Source organism: Globicephala melas, chromosome 11, assembly GCF_963455315.2.
Source record: "Globicephala melas chromosome 11, mGloMel1.2, whole genome shotgun sequence".
Classification (NCBI taxonomy): Eukaryota; Metazoa; Chordata; class Mammalia; order Artiodactyla; family Delphinidae; genus Globicephala; species Globicephala melas.
This window is the reverse complement of record NC_083324.2, coordinates 89,968,779-89,996,696: the sequence shown is the minus strand read 5'-3', so window position 1 is coordinate 89,996,696 and position 27,918 is coordinate 89,968,779. Positions and strand designations below refer to the sequence as shown.

Here is a 27,918-nt window from a genome sequence, read left to right as displayed (position 1 = left end):
TGCTGAGAGGAAGAAAAAGGTTAGGTGATAGCATATGTTGCACTGTTCACCACTACCATCTGAGGGTAGTCTCTCTAGCTGAATTTATAAACACAATGATCAGAGTTATCCCTTTCTTATTAATGCCTTTTCATCATCCAAGTCAGTGAGCTCAAAATGAATAGAAGTTAATTTCTTTCCCACAAAAAAGCAAGGGTTCCATTTTTACAGAGATGGAGAGAATAAACAGATGGAAGACACGTGAATCTACAGATGTATGTTTATGTTGTCCGTGTGTGTGCGTGTGTGTGTGTGAATAGACATGTAAACATCCCCACCACTATCTTAGAGATTTTACAATCAAATGATAGTTATTTTCGGTTAAAGATTTCGGAGATATTTACCTGTACCATGTGCTTTCATCACAATGGAGAATCATAAGCAGTCAGCTCCTTCCCAGCAGATCTTTTCACACAGATTTTGCTTGAGCAGAAGGGGAGACAGTAGAGAAACTCAATACAAAAAGCCTAGACCTGTAATTACAAAAACAATATTCCCACTGAGTTAGGCAGTTTTCTGTGGTCTTCATTCACATTAGCTGAATTCTCAGAGAAGAAAAACATATTTGCATAATCTCTCTCCCTCCCTATCTCTCTCTCTCACACATGTACACACACACACACACACACACACACACACACCCCACACCACACACACAGAGATAACACACGCGAGACAATTCAGAATACCAAAAACTCAGCATGCAGACACACAGCAGGTCCTCACCTCTGAGGATGAGAGGGCTCTGCCTGCCAGGGGGTTGGTTCCCAGCCCATCTCCTGACCTTAGGAATAACACCATCAAAATAACCCTATTCCTTCCCCTCTTTCTCTAATTGATCCCAAAACTTCTGAGAAATGAAAAACAGTTAGTTCTTCCCCAGAAAATGTCAGAAACATTACTGAATCTGACGCTTTCTAAGATTCTTTCTAGCCACAAAGGTAAGCAAGTTCGGTACATGTATTTACCATAACAGCCTGACTTTCACTTTATATTTTTTTTAATTTTATTAATTAATTTATTTATTTGGGGCTGTGTTGGGTCTTCGTTTCTGTGCGAGGGCTTTCTCCAGTTGCAGCAAGCGGGGGCCACTCTTCATCGCGACGCACGGGCCTCTCACTATCACGGCCTCTCTTGCTGTGGAGCACAGGCTCCAGACGTGCAGGCTCAGTAGTTGTGGCTCACGGGCCTAGTTGCTCCGCGGCATGTGGGATCTTCCCAGACCAGGGCTCGAACCCGTGTCCCCTGCATTAGCAGGCAGATTCTCAATCACTGCGCCACCAGGGAAGGCCTTGACTTTCACTTTAGAAACTGTACGTGCCCCTCTGTTGATGACTCCGGTGAAGCACAGTATCACTGATACTCAAAGTCATCACGGACATTTACTGAACACTGACTATGTTCCTGGCACTGTGCGAATGCTTTACATACAATACTCCCCTCCACCGCACCCTGTGAGGTAGCTAGTAATCATTATTATCTCTCTTATTGACAAGAAAACTGGGCATTTGTAGGGCTAGCAGATGTTAAAGGCAGTATTTAAGCCATTATCTTTCACGCAATCTATGCTCATAATTTCAGTGCTTTATCACATCTCCAAAATTGATCTGATTATCAGCACTCTTGTACTTATTATAAAAAAGTTAAATATTAATTCAATGTCACCTTATTTTTCCCCAGAGTCAATATGTCACCTACCTCTTAGCATTACTAACTCTTTTTGAATTTGATTGTCCTTTGATTTTAGTTTCCAAGCTAAACTGAAATCAACATGATCATATGTCCATCAGGAGTAAATTTATAGTTATTTCAGTAAATTTAAAATGTCGATTAATCCCAAATCCAGATGCCAAAACACTAAGGAAATACCTAAAGTCGAAGTCCTACCCAAATGGCTAAATTTCATTAGAAAGAAAGCAGATAATAAAATCAAGAGCCATATGTGAATCCTTACTTTAAAATACGGAAGTAAAGAGAGGAATTTCTATATATTATGTCCATGGAATAAAAAAAAAACACTTAAACATTTTAACCTATTTACAAACTCTACCTACTATAGGTCTTAGGATGACTGCGCACAAAATAGACATGAGCGTATCAAGAAATCAACAGTTATTTATGGGTCACATATTAACTTCCCTTTTGTACCTGTGTGCGGATGCCATTATTTGTTTGCACTATTCTGGTTACGCCTCTGTGCCTCTGAGCCTGCCACTCCCTCTCATTAGCATGCCTTTCCCCTCCTTGCCAACTAGAAAATGCCTACTCATTCTTCAAGGCCAACCTCCAATCTCAATTCCTTTTGATGTCTTTCTCCACCTCTCCTGAGGTTTTCCGGGAATCCAAGCAGAGGGGGTTCTGCCCCCTCCTATGTTTCCCTAGCTCAGCAGTGGCACCGACATCACCCTGACATTGTCCTTTCCAAACTATGCCCCATTCCCAACCATCCAGTCACTGAGTCTGCCACCAGCACACACCCTTCCCCTTCTCTCCCGACCACCACCTCGCTCCAGGCTGCCCTCCCATTTAGTCTCCCTGCTTCCTTCCCTGCCACCCTACAGCCCCTTCTCCCACAGCCCATCCTCAGCACCCGCCCAAAGCACTGCAGCGGCTTTCCACAGAGCTTGGATTCTGACCATGGCTCCCAGGGCCCAGTGTGATCCAGCCCTTGCATTCTTTTCCAGCCTGCATGCAGCTCTTCTGCCTTACTTTTCATTCCTGAAAAGTACCTAGCTCTTCTAGGCCTCAGACCCTTTGCACATGATCTCCTCCTTGCTGAGACGTCTCCCCGAATCACCCACCTTCTTCATCAAATGACCTTGTACTCTTTCCTCCTTCAGCTCAGTCCTCTTCTCCTCAAGGGAGCCTTTCCTGATCTCGGCCAGGTCACTACCCCCTACTACATGCTTTTACAGAATCACTCTCTTCCTTGTTACACGGGTCACCTTTGTAATTTTACTTTTTTTTTTTTTGCTAAATTCACCGATGAATGCTTGTTTCCCCCACTAATTAGTAAGTTCCAGGAAGGCAGAACTGTGTCAAATTCTTGCTCATGCTTTTATCCTCATTGTTCAACACAATGCTAGGCATGTTATAGGCACTCACTAAAAATCTGTTGAATGAATAAATGAGAAGAGGAGGGAGGGGGGGAGAAGGACATCCCTTATCATAATTTAATGAGTGTTTGTTGAATCAATCTGCTGATGGCTTTTCAACACACAGAGCACAAGGTCCGCCCTCCTTAGAACAGCAGGCCAGCCTCCTTGTGATCTGACCTCAGCCACGATGGCCCTCCTTCAGCTGCACTTGACACTCAGCCCCTCTGAATCCCTGTAGCTGCCTGACCAAGCCTGCCTGGCTCCGGCTCCTGCCCCTGCCCACACCCTGGTCTATTCTTTTCCCTCTGCGCTTTTCTCTCTGATCATCTTTTCAAACTCAGACTCACTCTTCAAGTTTCAGAGCTAGGGCTGATTGTCTGTGAAGACTTCTCTTAAACCTTCTGGGGAGCTGAGGTCCCCTTCTCCCATTTTCCTACAATACCCTGTACCTACTCCTATTAAAGCAATTATCATATTTTCTTGTACTTGTGTCTTAGGCCAAGTTCATCTCTCCCAGTACATTGCTAAGTCCCTTAAAGGCAAGAGGGGGTGGGTACTGCCTCATCCCACTCTCCCCAGAGTTTAGCATAGCAGCCTGGCACATAAATAGTCAGTAAATAAATATTTGTTGAATGAACAAAAGAAAGTTTATAGATATATGAAATATGTGTAAAGCTCCAGAGTTGCATATTTAAAATATCAATACATTATTAATATAGTATATTTAAATTATTATTAAATGTTGTGAGGCATAATGGTTACAAATTCATCTGTAAAATGGGCATAATAACACCCACCTCACACAGTAGTTGGGAAAATTAAATAATATATATGTATATATATTACCATATGTATATAATAATATATAAGCATATATATGTAAATATTTATATTCAAATAATATATAAGTATATATATTATCATACATATAATAATATATATAAGTATATATATTACATATATATATAAAATTATATATAAGTAAAAAAATAATTTTTTTTTTTTTTTTTGGCTGCACGGCATGCGAGATCTTAGTTCCCCAACCAGGGATCAAACCCGTGCCCCCTGAAGTGGAAGCGCCGAGTCTTAACCACTGGACCGCCAGGGAAGTCTCCATAAGTAAAATACTTAGTACAGAGTTCAGCATACTGGAAGCACTCTATAAACATTATCATTAAGGCAACCAAGGTGAATTTATAATTCATGCTTCAAATTTAACAGTTTTATTTGCCAACATTTTTTCCTATTAAAACATTAATTAGCATTAGCATCTCTGTAAGGCCACAGAAAGGTGATCAGAGAGGTCCTCAGCAAACTAAGGATAAAGGAGAGTTTTATTCACTACAGCTGAAGGGCAAGTTATTGTTTCAATAATCTGCAGTGTGTGTGTAAAGGCACAGACACTTCAACACGAAAGAAGCATTTCTGTCCAAAAATTATCTATAAAATCTAAACGATAGAAACGACAAATACTATCTTTCAAACGCTATAAACGTTTAGCTGAAATAATTAGAAACGCTTACTGTGAATTATTTCTTTTGCTAAAAAAACAAGATAGGGATACATATTCATCCATGTCTTTTAACTACTGGACAGACTTTATAAATATTATGTATTTGTTTAATGAATATGCCATAAAAACGTTTGAATTAACAGCCAACACATTCCACGTGTTGTCTATTAGATGCTATTCTGATTTAGAATTGCTAAAATTTAACAGACTCTGCAAAGAGGGGGAAAGAAGCAAAATAATTCTGCAACAGGTTTTTTAGGAAAAATAATGTAAGAATGAACTGTTTACAAATGCTACCAATACACAGCTGAGCAGAATATACTGGCAATAGTTTATTCTGCAAAGCAAACTTATAATTTAGTCTTATATTGCTCTTTCTGTTGCACACTTGCTGAATTTAAATAACAAATACTGAACTATTTTATATATACTGTGTGCTACTGAAATATAAAGTACTATCATTATTGCATTTTGAGATTTCTATTCTCAATTCATCTTTATCTCTGTGATAAATGACAAAACCCAAAGCAAGTTAGATTTCTAATTGGGGCTTGACCATTTTCTGAGAAGTAATAGAGTTACGAAGGGGAAATATAGAAATGCTAACTTCTTTTTTTAATTGAAGTATAATGGATTTACAATGTTGTGTTAGTTTCAGGTATACAGAAAAGTGATTCATCTATACGTATACATATATGTGTGTGTGTGTATATATATACTCTTTTTCAGATTCTTTTCCATTATAGGTTATTACAAGATATTAAATATAGTTCCCTGGGCTATACAGTAGGTCCTTGTTGTTTACCTATTTTATATATAGTAGTGTGTATCTGTTAACCCCAAACTTCTAATTTGTCTAAATTTATCTAAACTCTAAATTATCTAAATTTACTTAAATGCTAAATTCTTAACTGTTTTACCAGTAGGATACTAAACTACTTTTAAACTGAATTATAATTCTATTCACTGGGCACAACTATTAACCAGTTTAACATAATGCAAATCTATTGTGCTTTGCAACATAATTAAGATGAAAAGGTAGGACAAACAAATTTAGCAAAAAAAAAAAAAAAAGTTTTAATTTACTTAGATAATATTTCTCTGAATTTCCTATTAATTTCATTATCATGATACTTGTGTTTGTGTCATAAAATCTGGTGAAATCTTAGAAATTTACAAGGCAAAATTCCTCTTTATTTATGCTGGTCCCTCAATAGGGAATGCCCTTCTTACCAATTCAAATGTTACTCTTCCTTTAAGATTCAGCTCAGATGTCACGTCCTCTGTGACATGCTTCCACATATACTGTTATTTGTTCTGTCATGTAATGAATGAGCCATTTCCCTCTCTACACTGTGAGATCCTAAGAGTCATTATCAGGTCTCTGCATTTTTCATAACAAACTGCACATTCCTTTGCACATTAATATTCTCAGTAAAGACTGGTTCAATGTGTCAACGAACACACACATTTTGATACCCTTAAGACTATGGTGAAAATGTCACTGCTTGTGATCTAAAGTTAAAGGTTAAAGAAAAAAAATCCATTTTTAGTGAAATGAAACTCTTAGCATTTTCACTTCCAGATGCATCAGCATTGCATAAAAGATGCTAAAACTATTTTAGAAAACAGACATTCTGCACATTTTCCTCTTGGAGAATTAGTCTGAAAAATACCAAGCCACACAGGGGCCTCTGGGTGTTCTCAGGACAAACGTGCAGTTGGGTATTGATTCCACACACTCCTTCAATGGAAATCCAGAGGAAGATTCAACCTCCACCACACGGGCATGCCACACATTACTCTATGCAGTTGCTCAAGAGTAAGCTGAGGACCCCCGGAGACGTCTGCCCTCGCCTTCCAAGACTGGCCAGCACTTTAGTGATGATGCATCTGAGCAGGAGAGAACTTTGGTACCCAGAGGAGCACCACACCAGTCCTGGCATCTGTTTTCCACTTTCATTGTCATTCTTATTCCCACATGGACCAATCTCTCACATATAGCCTTTTAATTTTTCAAGATTAAGCCTCTGTGATAATTTGCCTGGCTGCATCACCTATGACATCATTATACACATGCCAAATCCCTCCTCACTCAAGGCCACGTTCTGCTCAGAAAAGAACAGTGGGCAGCAAAAGAACAAGTTTCTCCTAATAAGCTATCCAAGCTGATTGTCCACATTCGGAACTATTCATCACCATTGGGACAATAAATATGGAGTTTCCAGAAGGTCACGCCAAGCCTTATTTAATGGGCTCTCTTTTCTCCATGACCCAAGATTCTCTAGGCGTTCTGTAGGAACAGGAGTAGAGGGCTTCTGTGTCTCCTATCTCATCCCACTTCGGGGATACTGTCAGCTTCACCCTATATCCTCAGCCACCCAAAGGACCCCAAGGATTTCCCTGTCATACCACATCTTTTAAACACTCATGTGTAATGTCAAGACACTGGAGACTATGAAAAGGGACTATAGGGACTTCCCTGGTGGTGCACTGGTTAAGAATCCACCTGCCAATGCAGGGGACACGGGTTCGAGCCCTGTTCCAGGAAGATCCCACATGCCGCAGAGCAACTAAGCCCATGCACCACAACTACTGAACCTGCGCTTTAGAGACCGCGAGCCAGAACTTCTGAGCCCGCACTCCACAACTACTGAAGCCCGCACGTGAAAAGCCCAGGCTCCACAACAAGAGTTGTGAGAAGCCCACAGTGAGAAGCCCGTGCACCACAACAAAGAGTAGCATTTGCTCAGCACAACTAGAGAAAGCCCGTGCACAACAATGAAGACCCAACACAGCCAAAAAATAAATTAATTAATTAAATTACTTTAAAAAAAAGGGACTATGATAGGAAATAGGTAGAATATGGGAACAACAAGGGGAAATTCTGGTTTATGCTATCACCGTAAAATATTTGTATTTTACAAATGTAATAATGTTCAACATGATAACTATGCCTGATGACTATATGATACAGATGAAAGTTATTAAGAGAGTAAATCCTAAGAGTTTTCATCACAAGGAAAAATTAATTCTTTCTTTTTCTTTTTTGTATGTATACGAGATGATGAATGTTAACTAAACATTGTGGTAATAATTTCACAATACACGTAAAGTCAAATCATTATGCTGTACACCCTAAACTTCCGTAGAGCTGAATGTACCTCAATAAAGCTAGAAAAAATTTTTTAATCCAAAAAAAATTTTTGCATTATGCAAAATTTGAAATCTACAAAAGGATGCACACAACATGTATATAATCTATGACGCACAGCAATAAAATGAAAACCCATAAACGTACCATCTCATTTAAGACATTACCAATAACGATGCATATACCTATCTGCTACTTCCCTAAGCTCTCCCCGACCTCTTCTCCAGAGGTAACCACAGTCCTGAACTTTGTATCATACCGTAAAATATATCATTTAATTTTGCTTGATTCTAAACTTTATAAATAATTCTATCTTATTATATATAGACTTCTGTGGTTAGTTTTTTTGCACCCAATGTTGCTTCTAAGATTTAACTATGCTGTTGGTAGCAGCTGTGGATTGTCCATTTTCACTGCTGTATAATATCCCTTGTGTGAATGTTTCAGTGTTCTACTAATGGATTTTTAAAATTTTTAGTTTCTAGTGTTCATTTTATTTAATTATTTTACTAGAAACAATGCTGTTTCCAGTAGAAACAATACACATACGCAAAGTTTCTCTGGGGTACTGCCTAGGAATGGATTGATTGGGTCATGGTATATGAATATTCACTCTTACACAATGCTGCCATATTGTTTTCCAAAATGGCTATGCCAATCTACACTCCTACCAGTAGTATACACCCTATCATTTTTTAAACTGTGAAAACATTTTAAAATCAAGGAGAGCTATGTGATCTAAAGCTGGTGCTCTTATTTTATTGGCCCAAGTTATGAATGTTCATAAAGAAATAAACATCGTATACCTCTCTCTCACGCTGGTGAGTTTATATTTTGTTCCTCACTAAACATAGCAAATGAGAACTACTTCCTAAGATATGTTTATTTTTCCACCTTCAAATGGGGCATTAACTAGCCACTTAGACTAGACTGAGGATAAATGATTTGAAGGCTCCACTTGGCTTTATTTCCCAATCATTCAATTCTTAAGCAAGGTGGCTACCAAAGGTGTCAAAGAATGATCTAGAATACTAAGGGTCCCAGGGACCAAAACTGCCCACTTGGAACAGGAAGTCATGTACAAACTTAAACTACACAAAAGTATGGCAAATTGAGATAATTCTTTAATTTCCTTCAATATTAAGAGAGAAACAGAGGACCTGTATTCAGAAAATTATAAAACACTGATGAAAGAAAACAAAGATAACATAAACAGATGAAGAGATATACCATGCTTCTGGATTGGAAGAATCAATATTGTGAAAATTACTATACTACCCAAAGCAATCTACAGGTTCAGTGCAATCCCTATCAAATAACCAATGGCATTTTTCACAGAACTAGAAAAAGAAATTTTACAATTTCTATAGAAACACAAAAACCCCAATTAGCAAAAGCAATCTTGGGAAAGAAAAACAGCTAGAAGAATCAGGCTCCATGACTTCAGACTATACTACAAAACTACAGTAATCAAGACAGTATGGTACTGGCACAAAAACAGAAATACAGATCAATGGAACAAGATAGAAAGCCCAGAAATAAACCTGTGCGCGCATATAGTCACCTTATCTTTGACAAAGAAGGCAAGAATATACAATGGAGAAAAGACAGCCTCTTCAATAAGTGGTGCTGGGAAAAATGGACAGCTACATTCAAAAGAATGAAATTAGAACACACCCTAACAGCATACACAAAAATAAACTCAAAACGGATTAAAGACCTAAATTTAAGACCGGATACTATAAAACCCTTAGAGGAAAACATAGGCAGAACACTCTGTGACATAAATCACAGCAAGATCCTTTTTGACCCACCTCCTAGAGTAAGGGAAATAAAAACAAAAATAAACAAATGGGACCTAATGAAACTGCAAAGCTTTTACACAGCAAAGGAAACCATAAATAAGACGAAAAGACAACCCTCAGAATGGGAGAAAATATTTGCAAATGCTGCAACTGACAAAGGATTAATCTCAAAATATACAAGCAGCTCATGCAGCTCAATATCACAAAAACAAACAACCCAATCCAAAAATGGACAGAAGACCTAAACAGACATTTCTCCAAAGAAGATATACAGATGGCCAACAAATGCATGAAAAGATGCTCAGCTGAAAAGATGCTCAACATCATTAATCATTACAGAAATGCAAATCAAAACTACAATGAGGTATCACCTCACACCGGTCAGCAGGGCCATCATCAAAAAATCTACAAACAATAAATGCTGGAAAGAGTGTGGAGAAAAGGGAACCCTCCTACACTGTTGGTGGGAATGTAAATTGATACAGCCACTATGGAGAACAGTATGGAGGTTCCTTAAAAAACTAAAAATAGAACTACCGTATGACTCAGCAATCCCACTACTGGGCATATACCCTGAGAAAAACAGAATTCAAAAAGAGTCATGTACCACAATGTTCCCTGCAGCACTATTTATAATAGCCAGGACACGGAAGCAACCTAAGTGTCCATTGACAGATGAATGGATAAAGAAGATGTGGCACATATATACAATGGAATATTACTCAGCCATAAAAAGGAACGGAATTGGGTTATTTGTAGTGAGGTGGATGGACCTAGAATCTGTCATACAGAGTGAAGTAAGTCAGAAAGAGAAAAACGAATACTGTATGCTAACGCATATATATGGAATTTTAAAAAGTGGTACTGATGAACCTAGTGGGCAGAACAGGAATAAAGATGCAGACGTAGAGAACAGACTTGAGAGCACAGGAAGCGGGTAGGGGAAGCTGGGATAAAGTGAGAGAGTAGAATTGATGTATATACACTACCAAGTGTAAAAAGGATGGCTAATGGGAAGCAGCCACATAGCACAGGGAAATCAGCTCGGTGCTTTGTGACCACTTAGAGGGATGGGATAGGGAGGATGGGAGGGAGATACAAGAGGAAGGGGATATGGGGATATATGTATACATATAGTTGATTCACTTTGTTGTACACTGGAAACTAACACAACGTTGTAAAGCATTTAGACTCCAATAAAGACGTGGAAGAAAAAAAAAAAGAGAGAAACAGAGGGATAAATAACTGAAGTAGATGAAGAAAAGCCTTATGAGCTTTTATTTTAAAACAGCAAAAAATTTTTTAAAACCTTTGTAATTAGGTTTTTCCAGGCTTAGGTTTAAGGAAAAGGCTTCTTCCTTCCCAAAAGATCAAGGTCAAAGCTGGAGGCTACTCTACTGCAAGTGTGAGGTCCAAATCATCCAGTTCTACATCTTTCCCCCAGGTATCTACAGACCTGGCTGGGTCTCAGTGTAGATTTAGCAAATAAAGGACATGAGGAGGGGCAAAGAATACAATGAACAGAACCACTTCCTGGTACAATGGTAACAACGGCAGGACAGCACCATAGCAGACCCTGAAGTTATTTGGGAGAGTAACTATAACTAGTCTGCCTTCTTTGACTAATAGGAACAGAGACCAGGGCAACAGTCTGTGAAACCTGGTCAGATTCACCCAATACTGTTGTCAACAGTTTCAACTTTCTTCCCCACAGCCATTTATTATTGGTAGTAACCACTCTCCGAATTTTAAATTATCTTGACCATGTTTTCGCATCCCTTCTCCATTCTGGTCTCTTTCTTACTGGTTAACCCCGACAAGCAGACAGATCTGTGAAAAGCAGACAGTGAGGGGAGAAGGTAGAGTTGGGCACCTTCACCTATACAATGGGTGTCTCTGAACATCTAGATGTGATAAAAAGTCAAACAAGCAAATGGTATTAATGCCTTAAGTCACCTATTTGAGATTTTTTGGTGTCTATCAGTGAGGTATTATGCTTCTTATTAGACTCCCACACTGCTTTAATTAAGCAGGGCCAAGGGGCCTTATTTTTTTTGTTGTTTTGCGGTACGCGGGCCTCTCACTGTTGTGGCCTCTTCCGTTGCGGAGCACAGGCTCCGGACGCGCAGCCTCAGCGGCCATGGCTCACGGGCCCAGCCTCCCCGCGGCATGTGGGATCCTCCCGGACTGGGGCACGAACCTGTGTCCCCTGCATCGGCAGGCGGACTCTCAACCACTGTGCCACCAGGGAAGCCCCCAAGGGGCCTTATTTTAATCATACTGGTCATACCCTCTCTGTTCCGGCCAGAGAGCTGGAACCTAGTCAGGCAGTGTTAAGAGAACAGCCTTTCCTTCTTGATCAGCCTTTCCTTCCTTCCTCTCCCATTGACTTTCTACTAAGAGCATACGGTGAACAAAATTTTGATATTTAGTATCTGGTGCTGGATGCCCACAAATAGGATGAGGAAAAAAAAAATGTGTCTGTAACCTCAGGTGAAATTCCAGATTATGAGACAGCTTTCAAGATTGGCAAAAACACTAAAATCAGGGACTTCCCTGGCGGTCCAGTGGTTAAGACTTCACCTTCCAATGCAGGGGGTGTGGGCTCCATCCCTGGTGGGGAGCTAAGATCCTACGTGCCTCGTGGCCAAAAAACCAAAACATAAAACAGAAGTAATATTGTTAACACACTGAATAGAGAATTTCAAAATGGACCACATCAAAAAAAAAATCTAAAAATAGAAGGTACTAAGATCATCCCATTTTACAGGATCCCTTTGTAACACGGATACGTACAGATCCTATTAAAACATAATCATCTGCCACAACTGCAAAAAGCTTTTATTTAAAATGACGTTGTATTCCGAGGTTATGTTAAAAGTGTGTCTGGCTTTCTATTCAGCGACTAGATGATCTGTTCAGGAGAATTGTTGTACTTCGTTGTAAGTGCTTAAGGAGGGACTAATTAGTCCCCCCCCCCCCGCCCCGCCCCGGCCCTTTAAATTCCTATGGGGAATGAGGTCATGCTCAAAGCACCAGGTGGAGGTCTCTTCAAACACTACAGCAGCACAAAGGGCAGCGCTTTCCCGAGGCAAAACAGGTATGAGGGCAAATCTTCCGCCAGGGGTATGTTCTTCACTGGCAGGCAGGGAGAACAAAAAAGCTAAGCTTTGGGGCTTCCCTGGTGGCGCAGTGGTTGAGGATCCGCCTGCCGATGCAGGGGAAACAGGTTCGTGCCCCGGTCCGGGAAGATCCCATATGCCGCGGAGCGGCTGGGCCCGTGAGCCACGGCCGCTGAGCCTGCGCGTCCGGAGCCTGTGCTCCGCAACGGGAGAGGCCACAACAGTGAGAGGCCCGCGTACTGCAAAAAAAAAAAAAAAAAAAAATCTAATCTTTTGGTGTAAGATCTTGCAAAAGACCTGTTCTGACGCTGGACCACCCGCCCACGAGTTCATCCCCTCTCCTCCACTTACTGCGCCACGCGGTCCCTTCCCGCTCCCTGATTGGCTGTCCCCTTGGCCCAGGCGGACACCTCCAGGGAGCAGGGTGGAAGTTGGGACCCAGGGGCTGCTGCTCCAACCCCAATCCTTCCTCCTCCCCATCTGCATCCCAGCACCCACAGGGGAGTGCCACGCTCTGGGACACCAGCCCACAGTGGCTCCGTGGCAGCGTGCCAGTGGTTTGAGCTCCTACTCGTTTCTACAAGAGCCATGGCAAGCAAATTAGAGGTTATAAACACCTCCGGTGGAAGGAGGAAAATTCCTTTGGGCTTTGTAAGGGAACTTCGTCAGCGGTGAGTGCCTCCACAGTAGAAAACAGATGTGCTCACCCAAGCCCCTTAACCCTGCTGGCATGTGTGGACCGCCCCTTCTGTTGGCTACAATCAAGGCAGCAGGGCAGGAAAACATTTCTTGGGGAAGAATGTCTCTCATGTTCAAGGTCACTGTGGGCCCCCAGATAAGCTACATAAAGCTATTTTCAACGCAGGTAAAGCACATTCCTAAATGCAGTGTCGCCAAATTCATTTTGAGAGAGGTGGCTGGAAGTAAACTATTTTGCTCCCAACACGGGTTAAAGTTTTGTTAGAAAACCAGGAAAGCACACATCCCTGGCCAGGGGACAGCAAAGAGAAACCGTTGAGTTCCAAACTGTGCTGGAAATAGAAGCAAGGGAGCAGTCTAGGATTAACTAAAAGCAGCAGTCAATTACGAACGACGCTTTGATGCATGTTACACAGCTTGTCACACCTTGCAGGGGCTGGTTGCCAGGGGGTGTGGCTTTCAAATCAAAGCCCTCCAAAAAGTCATGGATACCTGAAATTCCATAATTAGAGTCTTTCCTTTGGTTTAAAGATTCCCTCTCTCTCTCTCTCTTTAAATTTCAGAATAATATGCTATCTTGGAAGTGGAATATCCAGACATCCAAAAAAAGAAACACACACACAAACATATATGCAAAGAGAACAGGTTTTGAATTAAAGCTGAGCTTTACCACTTTCCAGCTCTGGAACTTTGGGGAAGTTATTTATTGGCTTGAGTCTCAAGTTCATCAGCTGTGAAATGAGACAAACACCTGTCTCAGAAGGTTGGTGCAAAGTTGAAGTTCAATTATGTACATAAAAGTATGTGGCCCACTCATAGCAGACATTCAGACACTAGTTTTCCTCTGCTTTTTTACAGAAGAGGTCATAATAGGGGAACAAGTGAGGACAACATGAGGACGCTGGCTTCCTGATGTGGAAATGATGGGAAGGTCAGCAGAGATGGAGATGGGGGTGGCAGGAGAAAGGGCCACCTGGGACCCAGTGACAGAATCTGTTTCACAAATGTGCTGAGGTCAGCTTCTGCTCAAGGGCACGTGGTGGCTGCAGGCTGACATTTATTTGCAATGTAGACTGGCTGGCAAGCTGTGAACCTAGAAACTGGCCTTCGCCAAAGAGCCATGCCTAGCCCCTCCCAAGGCTCTCCCATGCTTGGTGTCCAGCTGGGGAAACGAGGCATTGGGGAACATCTGAACAGCTGTCCTATCGGGTCACCTGCAAGGGCGTGGGTCAGGTGAAGATATGAGCGGGTGGCAGGCAGGGAAGCCAGTAGCAGAGATTAAATGTAGCTTCCAACTTGCTGAAGCCCAATGATGTCAATCAGACCCCACTGACCCACAGGCCAGGTCAGTGGAGCCGGAGACTTTCCTACCAACTTACCAAGGACAGGCCCCACACCAAAGTGTGTAGCCAGAGATGGTTATCTTTTCCTAGGCATCAGTATCTCCACACTTAGGGATCGCCCCTTAGCTCACCCTGGAAAGCCAGCCATCCTTGACTTCCAAGGCGTGAGCTAAGCAATCTCACCAGTCTCTCAGGTGAATGGACCAAACAGAGAGGTCTAAAAATGGGAGGAGGGGAGGGGCTCTAGAGCAGGCTGAGGCAGAAATATATTTTTAGGCTGAGAAGAGTTTCGAAATCTAAAACGCTTCTAGGCAGAAGATAAACCTTCCCCAAATTTCCTTCTGTAATTGCTGCCCATAAAAATAAGCTTAACCTGAACAAATAGGAAGGAGAGAGGGATTTTTAACAATAAACGGTAACAGCTAATACAAGTAACAGGGGCATTATTTAGAAACATTAATAGGTCAGGAGACCAGCCCTTCTGTTTCCCCAAAAGGCCTCTTTGGAGCACTGTGATCTGCAGACCACATTTTGGAGATCACTAAACCGACAGTGTTTACTGCTGTAGTGGTTACTGGAGTGGACTTCAGCAGATTCACTTTTAGAAAATTTCAAAATATAGAAGTGGGAACAGCAATATACGTGCATGGAAATCTTGTAAGTGGTTTATTGTGTTTTTCTTTATGCAACTGTAGTGAATTATTGGCCATTATTTTCTATCTAATAATCAAGATGAATAACTTTGGGTTGATTCATTCTGTGTATTATCTATTACAAATGTGAAAATTCCAGTTAACCTTTCCCTAACCCCCAGTATACTTTTGGACCATTCCCTCCTTCCTTCCTTTGATGAGTTGTGTACGCAAAGAATCTGGCATCTTTTTTTTTTTTTTTTTTTTTTGCGGTACGCAGGCCTCTCACTGTTGTGGCCTCTCCTGTTGCAGAGCACAGGCTCTGGACGCGCAGGCTCAGCGGCCATGGCTCACGGGCCTACCCGCTCCGCGGCATGTGGGATCTTCCCGGACCGGGGCACGAACCCGTGTCCCCAGCATCGGCAGGCGGACTCTCAACCACTGTGCCACCAGGGAAGCCCTGGCATCATTTTAATACTAGTTGAGCAAAACCATTATGGAAGGTAAATAAAAGCTTCATGCATACAATGCTTCCCAAAGCCAAAGGAAATGATTTTGGAGTATCCACATCACTGATTACATTCCATCAGCAGAGATAATTAAAAGTTGACTATAGAATAATATTAAACAGCAGGCACAACTTTTTGAAAATTTCTCCCCGGTATTAGACATGCAAAAACACCAACTGAATGTTCGACGCTAATCACATTCATCTCTTCTTAAGAGCAGAGTATAATAAGTGGGTAGCCTAAATGGAATGCTTTGAACAGAACGCTTCACGATCGTCTGATTAGTCTAAATTTAAAACTCCAACAAAGGCAAGGATTATTCTTCTTGAGGTTCAAGATGCATGAGGATTTGGTGATGAAATTCCTTTAGGAGAGCAAAGAAAAAAACCTGCTATCTACAAGCTGCCAGTGTTTTATGTCTGTATAGTGTTTTTAAGTCAAAGTCACCATTCATCCAATGATAAATGTTTGTTTGAATAAATGAGTCAAAGAAAAGGCCTCAGAATACAAGTTTCATCGCCTCTAAGTTATGAATCAGGCAAAGCCATGTTCATCAGCCCCAAGCGCACAGGCTGAGACAGGTTAAATGTCGGCTCTCACCAACCAGGCCAAAGCCAGACCTGGAAACCCAACTCATGTCCTTTGATTCTTAGAAAATGACCCAGCTGTTAGGGCCTGTTGCTTAGCTGCCTCACTGCAAACTCTCAATACAACTGGGAATGCATGTTATCTAGGCCAGGTGAGGTAAGATGAAGGAAGCATAACAAAGCCGGGCTTGTTCCTGAAATTATTACAGGTAGTCACACACACAGGAAAAGGAAAATCCCCATCAAAACGCTAAAATTAAAGATTAAATTCTTAATGTCTTCACTCTAATGAGACACCTGGAGTAAATTACTCAGTGCTAGCATTGATACTATACCAAGAGTGAGAAAAAAATGAGCCTGCAGGATACTGGATGAGAGGTGGAACCTGGAGTTTCCCCAGGGGGCTTCAAGTTTATTCTTCCAGGAACACTGGTAACACCCATCTTTTTTCCATTGTGACCTTCTAACAGGATGCAATCCCTGAGCCAGCTAGACACTTAAAATCTATTTGTTTCAATAACTCAGAGGAGAAATGTAACTAGAAGATTTTTTGCAAGTGGAATCTATTTGGCAAGCAGAATCTGTTTCTATGAGAAAATTCTCATGCATTTCAGAGGGAGGGTTCTCAAATCGTAAATCTTGAAGTTTTCAAAATTCATGCCAAGGGAATGAATATCACCCCCATGCTAAGCTATCCCTGGTGAGCTAAGCATAAGCAGCAGAGCACGTGCCCCAGCATCTATTTTTCTGATCCCAGAGGAAGGTGAAACAGAGCTGTCCAGACTCAAATCGTAAAGTAGGTAAAGTCTGTCACAGGATCCGTTCCCTCTCGTCCCCTAAGGTGCCTCCCCTTAGGCCCCAGGGGTTTCTGCTCTGTTCGTCGCCTTTTCCACCCCAAGCTGCGGACGGTAACACCAGTGAGGCATCGTATTGTTTCAATACGAATATACGTCATTCATTGTTTTGCCTCCTAAAAAATATTCGTTTAAACCTTTTCTCTTTTAAATTGAGGGATCAAAAGCTTTACTTGCCTTTAAATTCCAGCATCAGCTAGCAGCCAGCCTTCTGAATTGGGAGACAGGATAAGGTAACTCCCCTATTTGTAAAAGCTTATTTTGTTTCATGTGCAGGCCTGCCCTAAAGATGGAAATCCATTGAAATCGCAGGTGGGGTTCATACGCCATTCTGACCGGGGGCAAAAACTCTGTAACTCAGCCTCAGTTACTCACGTATAAAATAGGAATTATTATTACAGATTATAATATTATAACAATTATGAGACAATGAATATAAAGTAGCTGGCACATTGCTATCCTAAAGGCTAAACTATCCTCGGAAAGGACACAGTGGTTCCCAAGTGCAGCTAAATGCAGCCCCGGGTTGATCCAGCCACATCTGCTAAGGGCCAGAATCCCTGGGAACTCAAGAGCCTCCTTCTTACCGGTTTCTCAAAGCTTCTGGCCTCAGGCCATGGAGCCAGGCGCCCCCTAAAGGCAGGCCTGGGGTTAGTCCTTCTCTGTTACTGTTCTTTTATCTGGCTCTTTTCCTGCCTGAGAGCATCTCAGCCCTTTCCCACTCCTCTCCTCCCCAGCCCCCTGGTCCCGGAAGCCTAGAGATACCGTGCCATTCCTCACTGTGCCACCCCCTTCCCAGGCCCCACCCTCTACCCTGTAGCAGCGTAGACATAAACTCAACATGCACTGGGAAACCCCAAAATTCGTGTGACTGGTTTTACTGCAATACTCGCTTTATTGGGGAAGTCTGGGACCGAACCCGCAGAATCTCGGAGGTCTGCCTGTAATGAATTTTTCATGGGGAGACCCCCAAGAGCCCCCCCAGTTGAGTTTACACAGCCTTGAGCCCCTGGCACCCAGAGCCTGATTTAAAACAAATTTCCCACGAGGAAAGGCACATTTCGAGGTGAGCAGATGACCCAGCCGAGAGAGAGGCCCCAGCACCGTGAATGGGAGTCGGGGTGGGGGGGACTTGCAAAGCACTGGGTTTGGCTCACCCTTCTTGAGGAGGTCCGAGCTAAATTTTACAAATCAAATATCACCATTTTGGCGAGGTTTGGAGAGGCAGGAGAGGACGAAACCACAAAAGAACCGGGAGGCTTCGACCAGAAACAGGGGAGGCATGGATGCTGAGTAGGGCAAACGGGCTGCTGGGCAGAGACTGGCCTGGAAGCTGCAGTGAAGGGAGAGAAATAACCGGACTGGGGCAGAGGTCGGGGTAGGGAGGACACCCCAAGGCGAGGTTCACGGAAGGCAATGCAGGGGATGCTTGGAAGAAGCACCCCGGGAGCTCTCAGTCACAACGTCGGCGGCATGAGGGATGTGTCTCTGCAAGGGTTCTCCAGCTCAGCATCTGGAAGCACAGTCTCCTTTAGGAGCAGCAGGACCTGGTGGGAAGGGCTACGGAAGCAGAATCCACAAACCAGGGGTCTCCTTGTCTGGTCCTCTCCTGGGATAAGACCTTGCAGAAGGGAGACTGGTCAAGGCCCTTTGACCAGGTCTGAATATGGCAAGAAGACAATGGGGAACAGTTGCAAGCGCTTCCCAAGAACCCCTCAATAAAGAGAGAAAGAAGGGCAGGGTCAAGAAAATGCTGCGCCCTTGGGTTTGGGAAGAGGTGGATACGGGGAGGCCCAGCTGTTACAGGTGGGACCCAGGATGGGTATATGTGATACTAGGTGGATTACATCCATGCACATGTATGTATCATATTATATACTGTATCTGGAGAAAGAAAACTGCACTAATTATAGACATCAGAAAGCAAATCAAGGAGTGAAAAATGATCAAAATTATTTTAACTGTGTAAAAGTAATACAGATTAGAGTCATTTACGTGAACTGCTTCCACTAATGCCCAATGACCATGCAGCACAATATCAATGAAATGTATCAGGAACTGTGTACTCGATTAACTCGTGTAAGTTACATTTTATGACAATACTGAATTCTGTTTTATATGTTCAGGCTTCTGATTTTGTGATGCATATAACTGCAGTGTCTGGGAGCTAGAAGGGACCTTAGGGACATCCCTGACTCTAACCCTTTCATTTAAGATGAAACGGAGATGAAGAAGCCGGGATTTAGAGAGGGTATGGCTTTCCCGAGGCCACAGGAGGACTTGTGTAGAGCAGGGGATACAAGAGCTGCTCGTGATACCTGCCCCGCTCCAGGGCTATCCTTAAAATGCTGTGCGGCCGGACAACACGGCAGGGACGCAATCCCTTTCCCCACGTTCTGCAACACCATCTGCTCACAATTCAGCATTATTCAAGGAGCTTGGAGAAGAGGTAGGATGCTTGGGGGGTGGGATAAGCTCAGGGATAGAGATGTTGGCGCTTTCAGTTAAGAGACTTTTGATTGATGTGATCGTTAGAAGAATTTACAGTCTCTCTCTGTTAAGAAAATCAAGGGGAGAGTCAGCACGGGACAGTAGGAAAAACGTAGTTTATCCAGTCAAAGACCCTAGGATGAGCCGCAACGCTTACTAGCTGTGTGGTCTAGGACAAGTTATAGAAACTTTCCAAGCCTATATTCCGCCAGCCATAAAACGGGCAGTAATGGTACTTATTCAAAGAGTTGTGAGATTAGATGAAATTATATATTAAGAACATCTAGCACAGCACGTGTGGCTCAATCAATATTCAACATTCTATCAGTATTTCTTTACTATAGTCTCCTCGCCTGGTGCCACTAAGAAAGTCTCACCTTTGAACATACTGGGTGGGTAACTGGATGACCAAGGCCAGGTATATGTTATTGCACAGATAACCTTGTAAACCTCCTTCCAAAGTGTCAGTGTTATATTCATGGATAACTTCAAACTAGAACGTCACCGTGGAAACTCTAAGGGAGAGTTGTAAAAGCCAAGTCTGTTTCCATCTGGAATGTGAAATGTCAAAACACAGGCAACCTTGATCAATCATTAGGAACCTCCTCTTGCTTTCCATTAAAATGTCCTTGTAGAAAACAAAGATACCACAGTTTAAGGGTATCCCCAAATTGCCTTCTTGATCCCTGATGGGAATCCTTGCTCATTTTCACATCCAAAGTCCTCTAAAAAATCGATCAAACATCTTAACGCGGTTAACCACAGGAAGGCAGCTCACAACATGTCCTTCTGGGGATCCATGAACTGGTTTGAAACGTCCAAGGCTGCGGAAGAGTAAGGCACTGCCCCGTCCACAGAGAAAGACCCCTCGACCCATGGTGAGCCCACAAGATTCTACGTCTGTCTTCTTATCACGCCTCCTCCCCACGTATAATTCTATCAGTACATGAGAGATTAAAGTCTCAGGGAAAAACGTCAGGAGTCTGTGTCTTACGCTATCAACAAACCCCCAGCTGACACTGCTACATGCACACTGACATTTCAGTAGAAGCCTCTGATTCTGTCTGCAGGCCTGAACATTAGTCCAGGTCTGTTCCCACACTCCCAGCAATACTGCCTTCCCTCTGTTCTAGAACTGTCTGTGACCTAGATGTTCTGGCAAGCAAGTAAGCAAACCAGCTCTACCTCTGTCTTCTCTCTCTCACACACTCTCTCTCCCTCTCCAAGGTTTTTCTTTCCTGAGTCACCTTTGTTGCCAATAATTGAAGCTGGACCAGCGAAAGGGGAGAAAACCCAAGCCAATAAATAAGGCTCCTCTGGCTCCATTAAGCCCCCGCCCATCCTCTGCCCGTGTGCACTCACTTCACTTTTGTTGCTTCTGACTATATTGTGTTCAGATGTGGAGAAAACTATTTTTTTCACTCTTATTCAAAGATATGACACTGTTGTTGTTTCTTTAAAACACGTTGGCATTCTTGCTCTTCCTTCTAGGAGAGGGACTTCAAGGATCACTGAAGCTTCTGGGGTGAAGCAATCATCTGCTAGGCTGAAAAAACAGAACCTAGCTGCCACTCCGTGCCAGGAAAAGTGCACAGGGTGAAACAGGCATCTCTGGGAATCATCAACATCACTGAAGGTGAAGGAACTGGTTGCTACTCAGGTGTTTTGCATCTAATTCGACCATGCAGCCTGAACCTAGTGAGGACCATTACAGGATAAAGGATTCAGGTGTAGCTAAAACCCAGTGCAGCCAAAATAAATGAATAAAATAAACAATAAATAAATAAAATAAATAATAAATAAATAAATATTTTTAAAAAGACAACAGAAAGCACCAAGGAACTTCCCTGGCGGTCCAGTGGTTAAGACTCCATGCTTCCACTGCAGGGGGCATGGGTTTGATCCCTGGTTGGGGAAATAAGATCCCACATGCTGCGTGGCATGGCCAAAAAAAAAAAAAGAAAAAGGACTGGAGCAAAGGAATACTAGGAAACTTGAACATTTAAAAGAGAGAGTTACTGGGCTTCCTTGGTGCAGTGGTTAAGAATCCGCCTGCCAATACAGGAGACATGGGTTCGAGCCCTGGTCCGGGAAGATCCCACATGCTGCAGAGCAACAAGCCCATGTGCCACAACTACTGAGCCTGTCCTCTAGAGCCCATGAGCCACAACTACTGAGCCCATGTGCCACAACTACTGAAGCCCGAGCGCCTAGGGCCTGTGCTCTGCAACAAGAGAATCCACCGCAATGAGAAGCCTGCACACTGCAACGAAGAGTAGCCCCTGCTCGCCACAACTAGAGAAAGCCTGCACGCAGCAACGAAGACCCAAGACAACCAAAAATAACTAAATAAATAAAATAAATTTATTTTAACAAGTAAAAATTAAAAAAGCAACAGTTACAATGTTAATATAAAATCAGAATTAAACACTGAAAGCATTAAACAGGAATGTCATTTTTCCTGACAAGGGGTACATTCTAAAGGAAAGTTAAAATTGTATGTGCCAAGATAACACAGCTTGGAACTATATAAAGGAAAATAAGCAGAGACTGAAAGAAACGCAGTAGAGTTGTTGAACTACCCCACTGCTGTTAGTCCTTGGAAAAGGAAGCAGATGAAAATTTAATAAAGATACAGAGAAGTAGGGTAAAATAATAAATAAGGCTCATCTGATGACTAGATAAACCTGGTAATTAGAGCGTGCATCTTCTGTACTGGGACTCATGGAACATTAACAAAAACTAAGCGTGTGTCAGGACGTCAAAGAAACTTTACAACGTCTTGATATTCTGTGACCACAATGCAGTAAAATACTCCACAGTAATAAACAAAAGCATAAACAATTCAAATAAACATATACATTTAAAAAATATTCTTTTAAAGAGGTTTAGAGTCTGAGAAACACTAAATTTTGCAATGGCAGATGGAGACAATAAAGATAAAGAGAACATGATATATCAAAGTACAGGCAACCAGTGCTCAGAGGCAAAGACTTGAAATATTCTCATCATGAAGAAAAACTTGGGACTTCCTTGGTGGTCCAGTGGTTGAGACTTTGCCTTCCAATGCAGGGGGTGAGGGTTCCATCCCGGGAGCTAAGATCCCACATGCCTCATGGCCAAAAAGCCAAAGCAGAAGCAATATTGTAACAAATTCAACAAAGACTTTAAAATTTTTGAAAAAAGAAAAAAAGCTCAAAATGAACGAACAATCAACTCAAGAAATTAGAAAAGGGAAATGAACCTAGGGAAAGCAAAATGAAGGTAAAAAACACAAAAATAATGACAGAAACAAGTTCAAAATTTTAAACAGAACAGATTTCAAAAGACGGTCCTTAAAAATATCCCTAAGTAAAACAGATTTACTGTTAACTAAACGACTGCTCCGAAGAAAGAACCATGAACTCAAATTAGAAGATGAGAAGTAGGATAAAACTAAAGATATTGAGGATATTTTCAATTTTAAGAATGTGTAATGCCTGCCTTTCTGTTAATAAAATTTTAAATATAGAAATGGCAGATTTTCTAGAAAAATTAAAATCTTTGACATGGCATTGGAATGTTTTAGAAGAAATGAAAGCTAAAAGCATTACAATGTAGGAGACAATATTTTCATTATTAGAAATGCTATTATTGCCTAATTAGAACATCTAAGGGAGTTAGCCGCAAGACTTCTAGAACTTAGTGAAGTCAATAAGATGGCCAGTTATTAGAAGATTCACATGTGTGCATGCATGCACACTGACACACACACACACACACACACACACAGTTTTTCTATAAACCAGCAATAAGCTAAAAATATAAGGGAAATAAAGATCAAATACACAATTATAACCAACACTGTAAAATCTCTAAGGAAAATTTAAGAACTCATATCCTATGAAAACAGGAATGTAAACGAAGGGACAATGAAAGTCTTGAATAAGACTATGTAAATACATGGATCAAAAATAGTAGGGGTGGGCTTCCCTGGAGGCTCAGTGGTTGAGAGTCCGCCTGCTGATGCAGGGGACACAGGTTCATGCCCCAGTACGGGAAGATTCCACATGGCGCGGAGCGGCTGGGCCCGTGAGCCATGGCCGCTAAGCCTGCGCATCCGGAGCCTGTGCTCCGCGATGCGAGAGGCCACAGCAGTGAGAGGCCTGCGTACTGCAAAAAAAAAAAAAAAAATCTACAAACAGTAAATACTGGAGAGAGTGTGGAGAAAAGGGAACCCTCTTGCACTGTTGGTGGGAATGTAAATTGATGCAGCCACTGTGGAGAACAGTATGAAGGCTCTTTAAAAAACTAAAAATAGAGCTACTATATGACCCAGCAATCCCACTACTGGGCATGTACACTGAGAAAACCATAATTCAAAAAGACACATGCACCCCAATGTTCACTGAAGCACTATTTACAATAGTCAGGACATGGAAGCAACCTAAATGTCCATCGACAGACGAATGGATAAAGAAGATGCGGTACATATATACAATGGAGTATTACTCAGCCATAGAAAGTAACAAAATTGGCTCATTTGTAGAGACGTGGATAGGCCTAGAGTCTGTCACACAGAGTGAAGTAAGTCAGAAAGAGAAAAACAAATATCATATATTAACGCATATATGTGGAATCTAGAAAAATGGTACAGATGAACCTATTTGCAGGGCAGGAATAGAGGCACAGACGTAGAGAACGGATATGTGGACACGGGGTGGGGAAAGGAGGGGATGAATTGGGAGATTGGGATTGACATATATACGCTGCAAGGTGTAAAATAGATAGCTAGTGGGAACCTGCTGTATAGCGCAGGGAGCTCAGCTTCGTGCTCAGCGGTGACCTAGTTGGGTGGGATGGGGGCAGGGAGGGAGGTCCAAGAGGGAGGGGATATATGTAGACATATAGCTGATTCACTTTGTTGTACAGCAGAAACTAACACAACATTGTAAAGCAACTATACCCCAATTTTTAAAAAAAAAGTCAGTGATATCAAATAGTAAAAAACAACAAGATGTAATTTTTAACTTATCAAATTGGCAAGGTTTTTCTTTTTTTTTTTTTTTTTTTTAGGTAAGAAGTGGATTTATTTAAAGAGAAACACACTCCACAGACACAGTGTGGGCCATCTCAGAAGATGAGAGTGCCCGGCAAGGTTTTTCTTTGTTTCTGTTTTTTAATTATAGTACTTAGTGTCGTCCAAGAGTGCAGAACATGGACACTCTTTTTCCCAGTTGTTGAATGCTAAAATACAGTACTTGAATAATATATATCAAAAATTGTATAAAGGCTCTTACTGTTTGGGCCAACAGTCCTAGTTCTAGAAAGGAATCCTAAGGAAACAATCAGAAATGTCCAATAAAGATAGTCGTTCAAGAAAATCCAGCACAGCCTTACTAACAATAGCAAAAAATCTAGAGAATTAAATGTTCAGCACATTAGGTTACTTATGTAAATTATAGTATCTTATTAGAAATACGAAATGATACAGGCAATAAAATCATGCTATGTGGGATTGAAATGGCAATGCAACATGTTCATAACATATGGACCAGTGATAAAGAGGCCTCACAAATAGCCCAGTCAGTGTGATCCCTTTGTTGAAAAATGTATAATGTCTAGAAACACTAAAAATGTCCATAGTTATCTTGTGGGTGATTTGCCCTTCATTCTCTTCTGTATTTCCAGTCTTTTTTCTTTCTAAATGAATATACTTCACTTCTGTGATCAGGGGAACAAGAGACGGAGCAGTGTCCCTAGCGCACTTAGTACAGTACCTGGAACATAATAAATGCTCAATGAATATTAGTATTGGGTTGGCCAAAAGGTTCATTCGTTTTCTTCCATAAGATGGCTCTAGTAGCACTTAGTTGTCTTTAACTTCATTCAAAACCATTTTGTTAGATTGCATCTGACAGCTATCATATCAGCGTGCATTTAAAAAAAGACATCAAAATTTCGAATTTTTGTGTAGCCATTTTAATATTGAAGATGGCAGGAAAATAGCAACATTTTCGGCATATTATGCTTTATTATTTCAAGAAAGGTAAAAATGCAACCGAAATGCAAAAAAAAGCTTTGTGCAGTGTATGGAGAAGGTGCTGTGACTGATAGAACGTGTCAAAAGTGGTTTTCGAAGTTTCACGCTGGATATTTCTCGCTGGACAATGCTCCACAGTCAGGTAGACAAGTTGAAGTCAATAGCGATCAAATCGAGACATTAACTGAATACAATCAATGTTATACCACGCAGGAGACAGCAGACATACTCAGAATACCCAAATCAAGTGCTGAAAATCATTTGCACCAGCTTGGTTATGTTTGTCGCTTTGATGTTTGGGTTCCACATAAGCTAAGCGAAAAAAACCTTCTTCACTGTATTTCCGCATGTGATTCTCTACTTAAACGTAACGAAAACGTTCAGTGTTTAAAACAATCATGACGGGTGATGAAACGTGGATACTGTACAATAATGTGGAATGGAAGAGACTGTGGGGCAAGTGAAATGAAACACCACCAACCACACCAAAGGCCAGGCTTCATCCAAAGAAGGTCACGTTGTGTATATGGTGGGATTGGAAGGGAGTCCTCTATTATGAGCTCCTTCTGGAAAACCAAACAATTAATTCCAACAAGTACTGCTCCCAATATGACCAACGGAAAGCAGCACTTGAAGAAAAGCGTCCAGAATTAGAAAACAGAAAATGCATAATCTTCCATCAGGATAACGCAAGACTGCATGGTTCTTTGATGACCAGGCAAAAACTGTTAGAGCTTGGCTGGGAAGTTCTGATTCATCTGCCATATTCATCAGACACTGCACCTTCGGATTTCCACTTATTTAGGTCTTTACAAAATTCTCTTAATGGAAAATATTTCAATTCCCTGGAAGACTGTAAAAGGCACCTGGAACACTCCCTTGCTCAGAAATATTAAAAGTTTTGGGAAGATGGAATTATGAAGTTGCCTGAAAAATGGCAGAAGGTAGTGGAACAGAAGGGTGAATACGTTGTTCAATAAAGTTCTTGGTGAAAATGAAAAATGTGTCTTTTATTTTTACTTAAAAACCGAAGGCACTTTTTGGCCAACCCAATATTATTTTGGTTTTAGAACAACAATTACACACTCCCCCTTTCAAAAACACTTTTATAATAGAAGAAACTTTGAATTTATTCCTATGCCAGAGGAAAACTAGAAGTCGTCAAAGGTTGTATCGTCTCCAAATTGTTAAATATTCATATTTACTCCCTTTCCCCTTTTCTCTCTCTCCCTGCCTGTCTCTCTCTCTCTCTCTCTCTCTCTCTCTCTCTCTCTCGCAAACACACACACACACACACACACACAGATTAAGGTCCTCATGTCCTAGAATCCTGAGAAGTTCTGGGCAACAACTAATATGCAGCCTTAATGGAGATCATTTGAGCTCAGCCAACAGTCCACCATGGTCAACCAAGGTCAGAAAGAGATGGCTTTGATAAAGAAGCCAGATAACCTAGGAGAACAGAGGCTGCTGATAACCAACTGGCCAACATGTGATCCAATGAAAGGCTTTTATTGTTCCGTGGTACACACGGCTTTACAGCTGGGTGAGTAAAGCACTGGGGAAGGAGCCCCAGACATGGAGTCAGGACCCCCAGGTTCTAGGACCCCCACCAACCTAGGTTCTAGGACCACACATTCTCCTCAGTGACCAAATGAGGACTCTCCAGAGCCCCCATCAAGATCTGGGGTTCTATTAAAAAGGGTGACACCCTCGAACATTAGTTGTTTTATTTGTAACTTCAAAGCCGGCTCCTGTATCCCAAAACAAGCAAAGAAAATTAAAAGAATAAATAAAGCATTCCGGGCATCCATAATAGTTATTTCGCTTTCTCCATCCGCGTTATTTCAGTAACTCTAGCAGGGGTAGAAAAGTGACAAATGAGTGCAGATTACAAGGCAGCACATGTTCAGGACAAGGTCATTAGATGCCATCAGAAACGGTCTAATGACACATGCATTTGGGAGATAACACAGCTCAGTGGGTTATCTATGAATCGTTCCCACTCGAAGTCTCATCTACTGCTCTCACACAACCACTGTGGTCACTGA

At 41.8% G+C, this 27,918-nt stretch overlaps 1 protein-coding gene across 3 annotated transcripts in view; it reads right to left on the bottom strand.

The window, feature by feature from the left end:
- The window catches only part of ATXN1 (ataxin 1), a 517,157-nt gene that overhangs the window by 242,307 nt on the left and 246,932 nt on the right, over positions 1-27,918 (bottom strand). For all 3 annotated transcript variants that reach the window (XM_060308956.1, XM_060308957.1, XM_030881356.2), the window contains exon 3: positions 384-512. The gene's annotated coding sequence lies outside the window, so the exon portion shown is untranslated. The remainder of the gene's footprint in view (positions 1-383; positions 513-27,918) is intronic.